The 12,900-nt window shown below is 42.4% G+C and overlaps 1 protein-coding gene across 2 annotated transcripts in view; it reads left to right on the plus strand.

The window, feature by feature from the left end:
• The window catches only part of LOC147747399 (serine/threonine-protein kinase TNNI3K), a 2,862,006-nt gene that overhangs the window by 1,340,133 nt on the left and 1,508,973 nt on the right, over positions 1 to 12,900 (plus strand). The gene's annotated exons all lie outside the window — the stretch shown is intronic.

A 12,900-nucleotide genomic window follows, 5' to 3' on the forward strand; every position in this document is an offset into this window, starting at 1 on the left:
TCCATGGAATTAATTTTGCAATGGGGCAGAGTGGGCACCGCAATGTGCTGTACATACCCCTCAGAGCCTTTACATAAGTAAGTAAGGGCAGTGAGGGTTATCCACTACAGTGCATATCACTCAGCACCCTTACATACTTATGTAAGGCCACCGAGGGGTATGCACAGAAGTGCAGTACAGTGCATACCCCTTGGTGCCCTTACATAACTAAGTGAGGAAATACCTATGTAAGGGCACAAAGGGTTATGCACTCTAGTGCAGTGCCTACCCATCAGCGGCCTTACGGCTTACATACTTATGAAAGGGCATCAAGGGGTATATGCTGTAATGCCCCTCAGTACCCTTACATAAGTATGTAAGACTACCGAGGGGCATCCACTCCAGTGCATACCCCTTGTTTCCCATACATACTTATGTAAGGGCACCAAAAGGTGTGCACTGCAGTGCAGTACATACCCCACTGTTTCCTTCAATACATATGTAAGGATACTGAGGGGTATGTACTCCAGTGCAGTGAATACCCCTCACTGCCCTTCCATACCTATATGAGGGGAGCAAGGTGTATCCACTCCAGTGCATACCCCTCACTGCCCTTACAAACTTACATAAGGGTACCGAGGGGTATTCACTGCAGTGCAGTTGTTTAAATAGGGTTGGAAAAGTGAGAGGTATCTCTATGTTTAAATCACTACAGATAAAAGTTTAATCTGCTGTGGTTTTTAAACATAGAGAGACTGCTGCCTCTTGCCAGACCTGCTTAAAAACCAATACAGTGCTGATTAAGTCCTACTAGCCTATGTACATGTGTTTCTTTTCTTTTGGAAGATGACTATCTGTAAAGGTTTCACCACAGTATGAAGGCTGCAGGTAGTTAAATCTTTAGCACGTTCAGACCCTGGTTATTTTAAGTGAATAGTGTATTTTTTCACAAGGGTTGCATAGAGTGTGCACTGTTCTTAGTGGATACGTTTTAATAATCTGCGTATTTTTCAAGAGACTTTCACTTACTACAAACAGTGTGGTACAGAGTAAACTCTCTCCATAGAGTAAGCACTTGTTACAGTAACCACTTTTCCACTGTTTAAATAATAAAACACCAGCTTTTTCTCATTCTGCTAGAAACACAGAATAACATCTTTACTTAGTCTGGGGGAAAGAGTCAACTTCTATGAGCACATAATAAAGTAAGAACTTCAAGTATTAGTATGTGTGTCCCTGGAATTAACATTGCAGTCCACAGAACTACAGCTACAACAGAAAAATGCAAGCATGGCATTTCCTCATGTTTAGTGAAATACATGTTCAAACCTGTCGCGTTCTAATCTAGGACCCTGATCAACCCTGTGACCTTTATGCCCCTATACGGCTATAATCCATTTATTCCCCTATATTGGCATAACCGATCAAATGCAATATTCAGAAACTCGTCTCTGGCCTCACACGATCAGAGCCACATTTCAGAATCGCTTCCTCTGCAGCTTCCTTTGCAGCTCATTAGTGCAAATGACACAGCAGAAGCCACTATCTAAGATTCCTAGATTAACACTCTTCAACAAGATAAAAACTCAGCAACCTGGGAAAGCCCCGCTTGCTATGTTTTGATTAGTAATAGAACTCTAATGAGCACTGAGAGACGATCACTTCCTAGTGACATCTTTATTGACGTCTTATGTCCAAAAACGTACGTCAAACAAGGCACCTTTCAGGTATAAATATTACCAACGTTGCCTTAAGCAAATGCTAGCTGCCTCATAGACATCACTGCCGTTATCGCTGCTGATGCTATCGCTGCGAACGAGCGAACGATGGTGTGGTGAACAGAGGAGCTGAACAGCCGTCCCTTGCAGAGCCCAGCAGATGCAACCAGCCGACGGACGCTGCCCCTCCTCCTTCTCTTTGACGCGCTGAGAAAGACGCTGTCTTTTCTCCTGCCGAGAAAATCCAGCTCCGGCGTTTCCAGCCTACTCTTGCGAGTGACTGGGATATCGAGTCCTGAAGGAGATTCAAGCCCTCCAACATTCTATTCCAGAGGTATGGTGTTGACTAAACCCTTAGAGAGAATTCTTGAAGCAAACCTTGGCAAAACCAACTTAACTTAAGCTACTTACTCCCTTCCACGTGTTAGGCTTATGTCAGGTACACTAATGAGGGAGAAAAGGTACCAGTTTCAATTAAATCTCACTTGTACACACAAGCGGAAAAAACATTGGATATCCGAAATGGATACAGTGTATAAATTCTCTTGGAGCGGATGACGTGAAATACTATTTCGCCCCGCAATTCGAAGAACTGAATGAATTGACTTATGAAGAAGAATATCCTCTGCCAATCGAACTTCTGCCTCTCCCACAGTACACCTGTATAATCTATACAGATAGATTTGTACAGCATTTCAACGTAGAGAACAAATCTTACGATGCAGCCTGTGCGATTGTTAAAGGTCGTTGGCTGTGCAGTAAATTCAGACCGAAAATAACAAAAACTGAATCAGTAAGAAACTGTTCGGCTCAGAGAGCTGAAATCAGATCTTTAAAGATGGTGCTTGAAAATGCAGAACGTGAATTCCCGACACTAATCGTGTGCGATTCTCATTTTTGCGTCAACTCTTACAATAATAAGTTGCAGAGCTGGATTGAAAATGATTATAAAGATGACACAGGTGCCACAATAAAGCATAAAATGCTTTGGAAACAGGTAGCTCTTTTACAGAAAGAACTACAAAAGACTCACGTGATACACACTCTGAGTCATCAACGTGATGGCGTTCACGTTGCAGGGAATTCATTGGCTCATACAGCCACAGCGGAAGCTACTAAATCGGCTTCCGTAGCCACAAAAAAGCGTGCAGAAAAACACATAGACGGGGAAACTATGCTGGCAGTAAAAACGTCTGTAAAAGGCGACTGTGCAGCACTACCCGTGAACTATCCACTCAATTATGCATACGTAATTGATGCAAACTCTGTTCCTTTTGCTCGAATCCCTGGAGTGGGGGATAGAGTAATTCCAAACATGAACAGGAGAATATTTTTAATAGCAGACGCACACATGGGATTGGGTCCTAGGCACAAAAAGATCAAGGAATCTCTGACTGAATTACAATCAGTATACTGGTGGCCGGGAATGAGCCTACACCACTACAAATATGTAAAGAACTGTCCTGACTGTGACAGGGAACGCAGTAGTGAACTGGTCCAGTCTGTTGCCCGGCTACCAATCAGAAACAGCGTAACGCTGTCTACATGCCATCCAGCGTCCTATTAATCATTAAGGCTAAATCCACTTAAAAAATGTGGCCCCAGAGCTCGGCTGACGCCAGAACGGTTATAAAAGATCTGCGAGTCTTTATCGGCACATACGCAATTGCCATGTTCCATTCTGACCAGGGTCCTGCTTTCAGCTCTCGAGCTTATAAGGAGGCCATGGCCAGCATGGGAGTTGGGTTGCGGTATTCTTGTCCTTCACACCCCGAAGGGAACAGTGTGGTAGAAAGAAAAAACCGGGACATAAAGCAATCTATAACAGCGAAGGTATTAGGTTCGGGTGCTGGGTGGGTCAAACATTTAATAAGTGTCCAGTTAAGTCTTAACAACTTGCCAAAAAATTCTCTAAAAGGTTTCAGCCCATACAAACTATTGTTCGGAACTAGAATGCGAATTCAGGACTTAGATAGTCAGGTATCAGTGGTAGACGATAAGAAAACAGACTTTGACATCAAAGACCGTTTGGCTGTTTTACAGGACTTGAATGAAACAAGAAAATCCTTAAGCAACATAAAGTTAAAGCAACAGCCAGCTACCACTGACGAGGCACCACTAGCACCAGCCCCAGCAAGGCCTGTCTGGATTCCAAAGATTGGGGATCTAGTCAGAGAAAAAAATGATGTGAAGAAGGAATTTGGGCCTTCTTACAGAAAAGCAGTATCTGTCTTAGCAATCGACGGAACAAAATCAGTAGTACTACCGCCCCTTGCTGGTAAAAAGGAGAACAGAGTTGTATCAATCGACCTGGTAAAACCACAAGCATGTGGCCTATAATCAACAGTAGGCCCAGTGGACTCCCGAGAAACAACAGAATACCCAAACTTGCAACAATCCAAGAGGTTCAAACTGAAAGACTAATCACATTCGATCAGCCTGCAGTGCACAGAGAGGGACTATGCAATAATGCCATGGAACTCGTGCCTCTTGAGACACAGATTGAAACAGTTCGTCAAGAAACACCAGTCTACAATGATGTGGCATCAGAATGTGCTACCGAAAGACAAATTGAAAGAACAATCCCAACAATTGACAGAACTGTCTCTGGCTACTTCATCAACTTCGATAGCTTTTCTGAGGATCAAAGCAACCCTGAAGTGATGCCAGAAACAAAAAAGACTTTTAAAGAAAAAGCAGCAGAACTCTTTCAACAAATCAAAGAAGTATATCTGGATGCACCATTGATTGAGCATTGGATTATTTCAGGGGTATTCATACTCCTACTATGCCTAATTTTAGTTTTAATTTTAGGAAAGTTTATTACAATACAATGGACACAGCAAGTCAGAACATCAACTTAGTCCTCAATCCACACAGATCATCCCACGTGAAGAAAAGAGAACTGTCAACAGTAAATGTCCGGTGGGGTAGTATGGGAGAAAACTGACTATGAAATATTTGGTCCGGTCGAGATCCTGAAGTATCCTCATCAATTCAAGGTTTCCTTAAGTGACTTTGTAAAACCTAGTACATTCTCTGATGATTGGGACTTTGAAAGTATTAATAATATGATGTCTGATTTAGTAATGTCAGCTAGATTCACAGAACATGATTATTTACAAGGTTCGTCTAGTTATGAACAGATGTTCTGCTTCACACATTATGGTGATCATTATTTGCATAAGTCTGCACAACCTAGAAATGTTTTTAAGTATAATCAATGGGAACATTGTGCTACACCACCTAAAAGCAGTTCTAAAACATTCTATGAGAAATTCCAGTACTTCTCAGGGTTTAACACCAGTGATGCAGAAACGTTTTATTATAAACTGTTAGATAAAGCAGGATTGAAAACAATGCTGACAAATACTAAATTGATATATTCAGAAGCATTTTATGAAAATATGATGACATTTGGTTTTGATTATTGGAAAAATAACATTGAAACAAAAACCATCTGGGGTACAAAAGAGTGGCAGGTACAAGGCCTAGAAGCATTATTCAAAGCCTGCATGATCCCAGAACAAATGATGTTTTTAAATGACACAATTCACCAAACATCCTGTCTTGGCCTAGCTAAGATTAAAGACCTTAACAAACCGTCTATTCCAAAGCCAATACCTGAGAATACAACAACAGATATTGAGATAGACGTATCTAAAATTTTACATTTAAACAGAACACATCCTGATTGGAAAAAGTGGTTAATCTGGCCTACTGCCACAAACAACTGTCAAGATAGATTCCTGAATAAAACACAGGGGTTAAAAATGACCAGACAAGACCCTAGATACTCCCAGAGACAACATCCAGGGATAGTAACAACATACAGTGTAGGGAAACTCTGCCTCGAATGGCTAGGATCATCCACACTGGCAGAAATTAAGCAACACTTGTCTTTACTTAAAGATGGTGCAGATTTGCGCGATTTCATTCTGGGACCGCGCAAACAGCGTCAAAAACGTTTCATAGTGACCAGTATATATGCGGTATACAACGAGGCTTGGAAAGTCACATAAATTGAAACAGCAGAAAAAATACGAGAAATTGATCGTATTAATTTGGAAAAATCACTTTCTGTAGTGGACAATGGGTTAATGACTCTGTCCTCCAGAATATATTCACTGGACAGCATTGTATCATCTGCCATTGATATAATAGACAAAGACTTGCTAATGTTACAGCATGGCCAGTCACAATTACGTTCTATTGTACAGTTAGGCTGGACGCTGCAAAATCTTCGTTCAGGCTATGTGCCTTGGCGTTTAATCAACACAACGTCATTGTTTTCCATCTTTAACCTTACTGATAAACAAATCAGCTTGGCAGAGAAAGGAGCAGACTATACAATCCTGAGCATCGAAAAACTTGAGAGATTACCTTTGACAATGTCAGAAAGTCCTGTCATTGAATGGATAATACACGGGATTATCACAATTCCGATAACAACTTTCCGATTTAAAAATTGCCTTGAATACATACCTACTGGCCAGTATGAACGATTGGGTAAAGGTTACATTAAGTCATCATGGAAATTACCATAAACACACACATGCTATAGTGACAGCAACAAAAATGTATTTCTTAGTGGTGAAAACTGTAAACATTCACTAAGCGGTATACTTTTGTGCCAGGGTAATAATTTACACGGAGCCTGTGAAGGTAATTCTAACAACCTTTCATGCCACCAACATGTCACACCTGCAACGCAGATAGAGCCTTTCTTTATGCAGCTCTCGAATGGGAGCTACATTCTAATAACGGATCACAGCTGTTGTGGCCTTTTGCCAGGGAAAGCCTATCTCGTAAGCGTAACTTCCATGGTCAAATGCTGTATGCAAGCATTGTTTCCGAGCGGCCCTGGAGACATAGAGACTCCCATTTGGCCTCGTTTGAATTTCTCTTCTATACGAATTGATACTTTAAGCAAAATGAAGTCTGTGCTTTTACAGACAACAGTGCCCATCACGTCATCAAAAGAGACGTATGAACTCCAAGTTGCAGGGACAACATCAGAGATTCATGACCTTTTATCAACAAATTGCCCCGTGCATTTCACAGAAATGCTTAGCCAAATTCTTAACATGTCTAGTGCCATTGGCATCCCAGGCGTATTTAAGACCATTTTTACGGGACTGCTAACACCATTCAAAGCAATTCTGGGAATCATTCCCAATTTCGTCCATTCAGTCTTTGGCGGCATACCCCTATTTTTGGGACTTGTAGCAGGCATTTTATTTTTGACCCTCCTGCTTCGATATGGCAAGCCACAGCTCAGACATGACTCCGGCGGGAATGGAAGAAACAATCCTAGCAGTGCGCTACCGGGACAGAATAACTAGAGTCCTTGGATTGGCCAGGCTGAGAGTTCTAAACATGACCTGGTTTCTTTCATTCAGACCTATATGGCAAACCTGCATCTTACCTGTGCTACGATGTCTGCTATGCGGAGATGAATGCGTGTTGGACACCTGTCTTGCACTTCCATCAGCAGTACCAATGGATATCGATACTTTGCTCAGTCCTGTAACGGCTCACGCCTTGTGTTGTCCCCAGCGGCTACCAATCCTGATGACGGCATTCATTGAGACTCCTGTACTACGACTAGGTGGTAACAGTGGAGCGAGTGACAAAAGCAACATCACCCAGGTACGACCTTCTGTGAGCATTGCTGACCCAGACTTTGATGATAGCAATCATTCTCACACCTGCCAAGTTACAGCACTATCGAATTTGGTCGAACTGTCACCTGATTTTGTAGACCAATTCTTTGAGAGCCTGTCTGATATGATGTTCTCCCCTGAACAGAAACAATAACTTTTGAAAAGCATTCCGACACACAGCGTTCCCATGAACTCTGAATTCGGCCTTCAGTTTTGATCAACAAAAACTGCTAAAAGCGTTGGAACTCTATTCCCCCGTTCACAAGAAAATATTTTTGGGATTGAACTATTTTTCATAATATTTTCCCCTTTTTCTGGCACGAATTCTTTGCTTAAAGTAGAACTATTCATAAAGAACAGAAGCTTCTACTTCTATTTAGGTAAATCTAGAGACATAATAACTTAACACCAGCCTCTAGCTCATTTTACAACAAATGCATTTATATGTGATGAAATTATCTCGCCCTTCTTTTCTGTATTAAGAGATATTTCATGTGTAATTCTTTCGCAAAATCGTTCAAACTGATTACATATGCTATAATTTTTTGAATGATTCCTATGCTTAAAGACGTACAGTACCTATATTTTCACGTATTTCAAATACGCCTATTTCAAATGCAAATATGTATTTTGGGGTGGGCAATGATACACATGCATCTTTTGCTATAGTTTTAGTAATTTGATGGACATAAATTCGTGGAGTGGGTGTCGCGTTCTAATCTAGGACCCTGATCAACCCTGTGACCTTTATGCCCCTATACGGCTTTAATCCATTTATTCCCCTATATTGGCATAACCGATCAAATGCAATATTCAGAAACTCGTCTCTGGCCTCACACGATCAGAGCCACATTTCAGAATCACTTCCTCTGCAGCTTCCTTTGCAGCTCATTAGTGCAAATGACACAGCAGAAGCCACTATCTAAGATTCCTAGATTAACACTCCGAGTTCTTCAACAAGATAAAAACTCAGCAACCTGTTTTGATTAGTAATAGAACTCTAATGAGCACTGAGAGACGATCACTTCCTAGTGACATCTTTATTGACGTCTTATGTCCAAAAACTTACGTCAAACAAGGCACCTTTCAGGTATAAATATTACCAATGTTGCCTTAAGCAAATGTTAGCTGCCTCATAGACATCGCTGCAGTTATCGCTGCTGATGCTATCGCTGCGAACGAGCGAACGATGGTGTGGTGAACAGAGGAGCTGAACAGCCGTCCCTTGCAGAGCCCAGCAGATGCAACCAGCCCACGGACGCTGCCCCTCCTCCTCCTCTTTGACGCGCTGAGAAAGACGCTGTCTTTTCTCCTGCCGAGAAAATCCAGCTCCGGCGTTTCCAGCCTACTCTTGCGAGTGACTGGGATATCGAGTCCTGAAGGAGATACAAGCCCTCCAACATTCTATTCCAGAGGTATGGTGTTGACTAAACCCTTAGAGAGAATTCTTGAAGCAAACCTTGGCAAAACCAACTTAACTTAAGCTACTTACTCCCTTCCACGTGTTAGGCTTAGGTCAGGTACACTGGGGTAGGCGTAGTTAGAAGCACCAGTTGAGTACGTTAGCCTAATATATATATGAATGTATATATGTTTTATTCATTTTAAACCATTGTATGGCTAAGAAACCATATCAATGCTTTTACAGTATTATTTCGCAATACTCATTTTACTGTACGCACTTTTTATAATAACAAGTCTTGCAATTGTGGCAATTCATTTCTCTTGTATGAGAAGAAAGACTGTTCAATAAATAATACCTTTTATTGAAAACGCCCGTCTCTCTATTCTCTACATATTGTGAAAGTAATCTGCACAACAACTGACTGAGTAAAATAACTGTCTATTGTTTCACACGACTCTAGAGATTGACTCTTATCTGAGGAGCAAAGTTGTCATATTGCACAGTTGTTGGAAAACTAAATCCCTTCTTGGCTGTGCCAGGGAAGCTGATCACTTCCTATCCTTTGCTTGCGCCCCGTCAAGCAAAGGATAATGGAACATAACAGCAACATTCGTTGTCATAAATCACACACCAAACTATATGACCATTGTAAGGATAAGAACCACCCTCCAGAAAGCATTCGATGGACTGTCATTGAGTCACTACCACACCTCAACCAACAAGCACTCTTCAAGCATGAACAGAGATGGATACATCGATTGCAGTGCGAAACGTTGGGATTAAATGATGGGGTGCCCTGGACTACACTCGCCAGATAGTCATGACCCTGGACATAATTTTTGTCTAATTTCTGTCCATTTTCAGATACCTATATATGTCCTGTCAAGACATCTTAGCCCATTCCAAGATGGCGCCCGCCTTACTATGCCCGGCTTGAGCTGTCCTTAGACGGACCCCTCTTCTCTGTCCACCTTTGCGTGCCGTCTCTTAGCAACTGGACGGCCGCACCCTCGCGATGCGCGCGCCTCCCCTGTACTTTACCCAGAACTTGTCGGACTCCCGTGCCGGCTGTCCAGATACCTGTTTGCAGTGGGAGGGGTAGGTACAGAAAAGCCTGCCTGCAGCGACGTTGGAGGTAAGGCGTTGGGTCTCAATACCACCCGCGGACTGCATTTATACGCAGCCTTCCCCAGACTGAGATCACGGTATCCCGCTTTTGCCTTACTTTTACCTTAATCTCCCGCGGGCTGCTCTCCTCTTCCTCCCCTTCAGGATCCCCTCACGCGCTGCTGGCCCCACCTGGACAGCTCGTGAGGTCCCAGAGTGGATACTGTAAGGGTAAGTGCACCGCCACTTTATTACACGATTCAACCCACGCTACAAGGTTGTTATGGGCGTTTGATTTAGATTTCCCGCTTCCCTCGCAATCGGAGGCGGATATACACGCACCACCAATGCGCGCTGGTGTATAGTACCAATTTAACAGCGTATGAAGGTATAATCTCCACAGAGTGTCAAACTACGATTTTCGGGTTGTTCTGTGTGGCGCTTTTTTACTGTTCAAAGCTTTAGATTTGAAACTACTAATCTTTACATACTGGTGTCTCACGTAGATTGTTTCCCCTGAGGTGTATGAGTGACACCCTTCTAGCAATGTGACGACCAATTCCATTATGTGTACTGCAGAGCCTAGATAACGGCATGATTTACGCATACCTGTCACAGCAAACCAGCATAGCAGCATGACTATGTGCGAGTACTTCACACGCACTTAACTGATTAAAATTTGCCTCTCTCTCTCCCACAACAGCACCTGATGCTGTCGTTTTTAGACAGGGTCACCCACTGGGCACGCATGCTCTGACACTGTGAATATAGGCACGAGTGATATGTAACTAAAAGTCAGAATAATGGTGCCATCATTTGTGTCTATTTTGTTGTCTTTTTTCATTTTCTTTCAGTTCCCAGGAGGTCCCCTGTGTGGAACCAATTTGTACGACACCTTCACAGGTCGTATATTGGCGTCCTCTTAACTCAGAGGATCCTAGCAATTTATGAGCACCGAGGTCCTGATGAATCGCCCTTAGGGCGTGAAACATGTTGACCGTTTTTTGCACTTTAAGGGTCGAATAAGGGTTGGTCTCATTGTTTACCACCCCTTAATACCCCTGTAACTTTTAACCGAAGCAGTAAGCCTGACTATTAAAATAATTACCAAACAGGACTTTACTGACTTCTTTTAACTTCACCACCACGCTCACAATTGCACTCCCTTAGGCCCCTCACACACATACACCCGCTGGCCCAGAATAAAAGATCTCCACCAAAAGTGCAGCTTCCATCGCTGCCCGACGGGCATTGCACCGCCAGCCTGCCGAAGGAGCAGGGTACCGATGATGACGCTGGACGACTATCGGCTGGGGCTACAGTTGTAGTTCTGCCGGTAGCCTGTGTGAGGTATCCTTACATTCTGGAATATGGGTCTACATCATGCACTTTAGACCCCCACGTCACCCCCTGTCTAATTGAATGAGAGAGAATATCGGGTGAGCTAGAATTCCTTAGCTCTCCTTGGGGAACTCTGTACATCGATTGTTGTTTATCACTTCCTATTCAGTCAAGAAAGTTTCCAGTGACCTCTGAGCTAGTTGGTAACAAACCCAATTAAGTTTAGCATAGTCAGTAGAGGCCTGGAAGATCCGCACTTCTACGTCGATACTACTGTTTATGTTATTCCAATGCGCAGGGCCTATTGGGAAAATAGGAACTACACTACAAACCGCCATCTTAAAAAGATGTTAAGTTAAAATAGGAAATCTAAAATTGAGACTGAATGTAATCCCCGTAACAACCCCCAATGTGTTCATGGATATGACTATATAAAATAATAAGAGAAGCAACAGGATTATGTTAAAAGCCATGCGTTTTGTATGAACACTTTAACAGAAGAAGCAAACTTAAAGCTCATAAAAAATGGCAATTACAAACCATTCATAGTACTAAAAAGAAATAGACAAATTCCAAAACTGCCAATTCATGAATCTAAGAGACATCCGAAGTGAAGGAGGGAATCTCTGAAGTGTCCACAACATCCATGTCCAGAATGGTGGCAGGGCCCAGGAGGAAACCTGCATTTGCAGACATCACATAAAAAGTGGCCTGAAGAGCAATAGTGCCAGGAGTTCAGCATCAGAGTAGTGCCCAGATACCAGGAAATCTGAAGTCTAAGGAGCATTTGGCATTGGTGAAGGAGACTCATATTAGGCATTGTGCTGCAAAGGAAGCAGCATTATTTGACACACACAGTGTATACGACTGTAAAGAGCGTACAAGCAGATTTATATCTGAAGACTTCGACAATTGCAGAGCAAGGCATGAATGGAGTTCACACTCGAATGAGCACCATAGACAACAAAACACAGGCTGCACTCTCTGAAGCCATACAGGCCGGAAGGACAGAAACCGGTGTTCGTTCACTTTCAGTAATATCGACTCTCCAAAATACTCATGAATTCACAGAAGTATGTGCCGTAGTTCCATGTCCATTTGTCCTTGTTGTAAGGCATCCATTTTGGAGCAATAAAAACAGAACCAATGCAACAACAAGGAGCAATAATACTACCAGAAAGCCTCCAAAAATGCTTGTAAATAAAGAGTGAAAAAAGGAAGGAATAACTCCAAGTACAATCTGGAATGTAGAAACAAGTCCAATCCAAATCACTTAAAAAAAGTGTGCCACTCAAGCTTTTTTTTAGAAGCATTGAAAATACATCGCACAAGTTCACCGAAATCCTCTGGTAATTGAGTTTGTAAATCAGTTTGCACGTCTGATGAGGAATGTTCTACTTGGAGATCAAAAGTTTCTCGGAAAGATGTAAGAGCCACATCAGTTTGAAACAATAAAGCTTTGAGTCTGCTTAATCTATCAATGCTTATGGCATCCATGAGGACCTTGGGCCACAGAGAACCTTCCCTAATAGTATGTGTGTGAGGATCTAAACTATGCATGCAGGATGTTACAACCCTAAAAACTGTTACAACATAGGGGACACCTGGTTTCATCCCAAAACAACCTTGATCATTTAAAATTAGATAGCTCCCATTAGAAAGCAGCAGCAAATCAGTCTTTATC

The sequence above is a fragment of the Lissotriton vulgaris genome, chromosome 1_1 (assembly GCF_964263255.1).
Source record: "Lissotriton vulgaris chromosome 1_1, aLisVul1.2, whole genome shotgun sequence".
NCBI lineage: Eukaryota > Metazoa > Chordata > Amphibia > Caudata > Salamandridae > Lissotriton > Lissotriton vulgaris.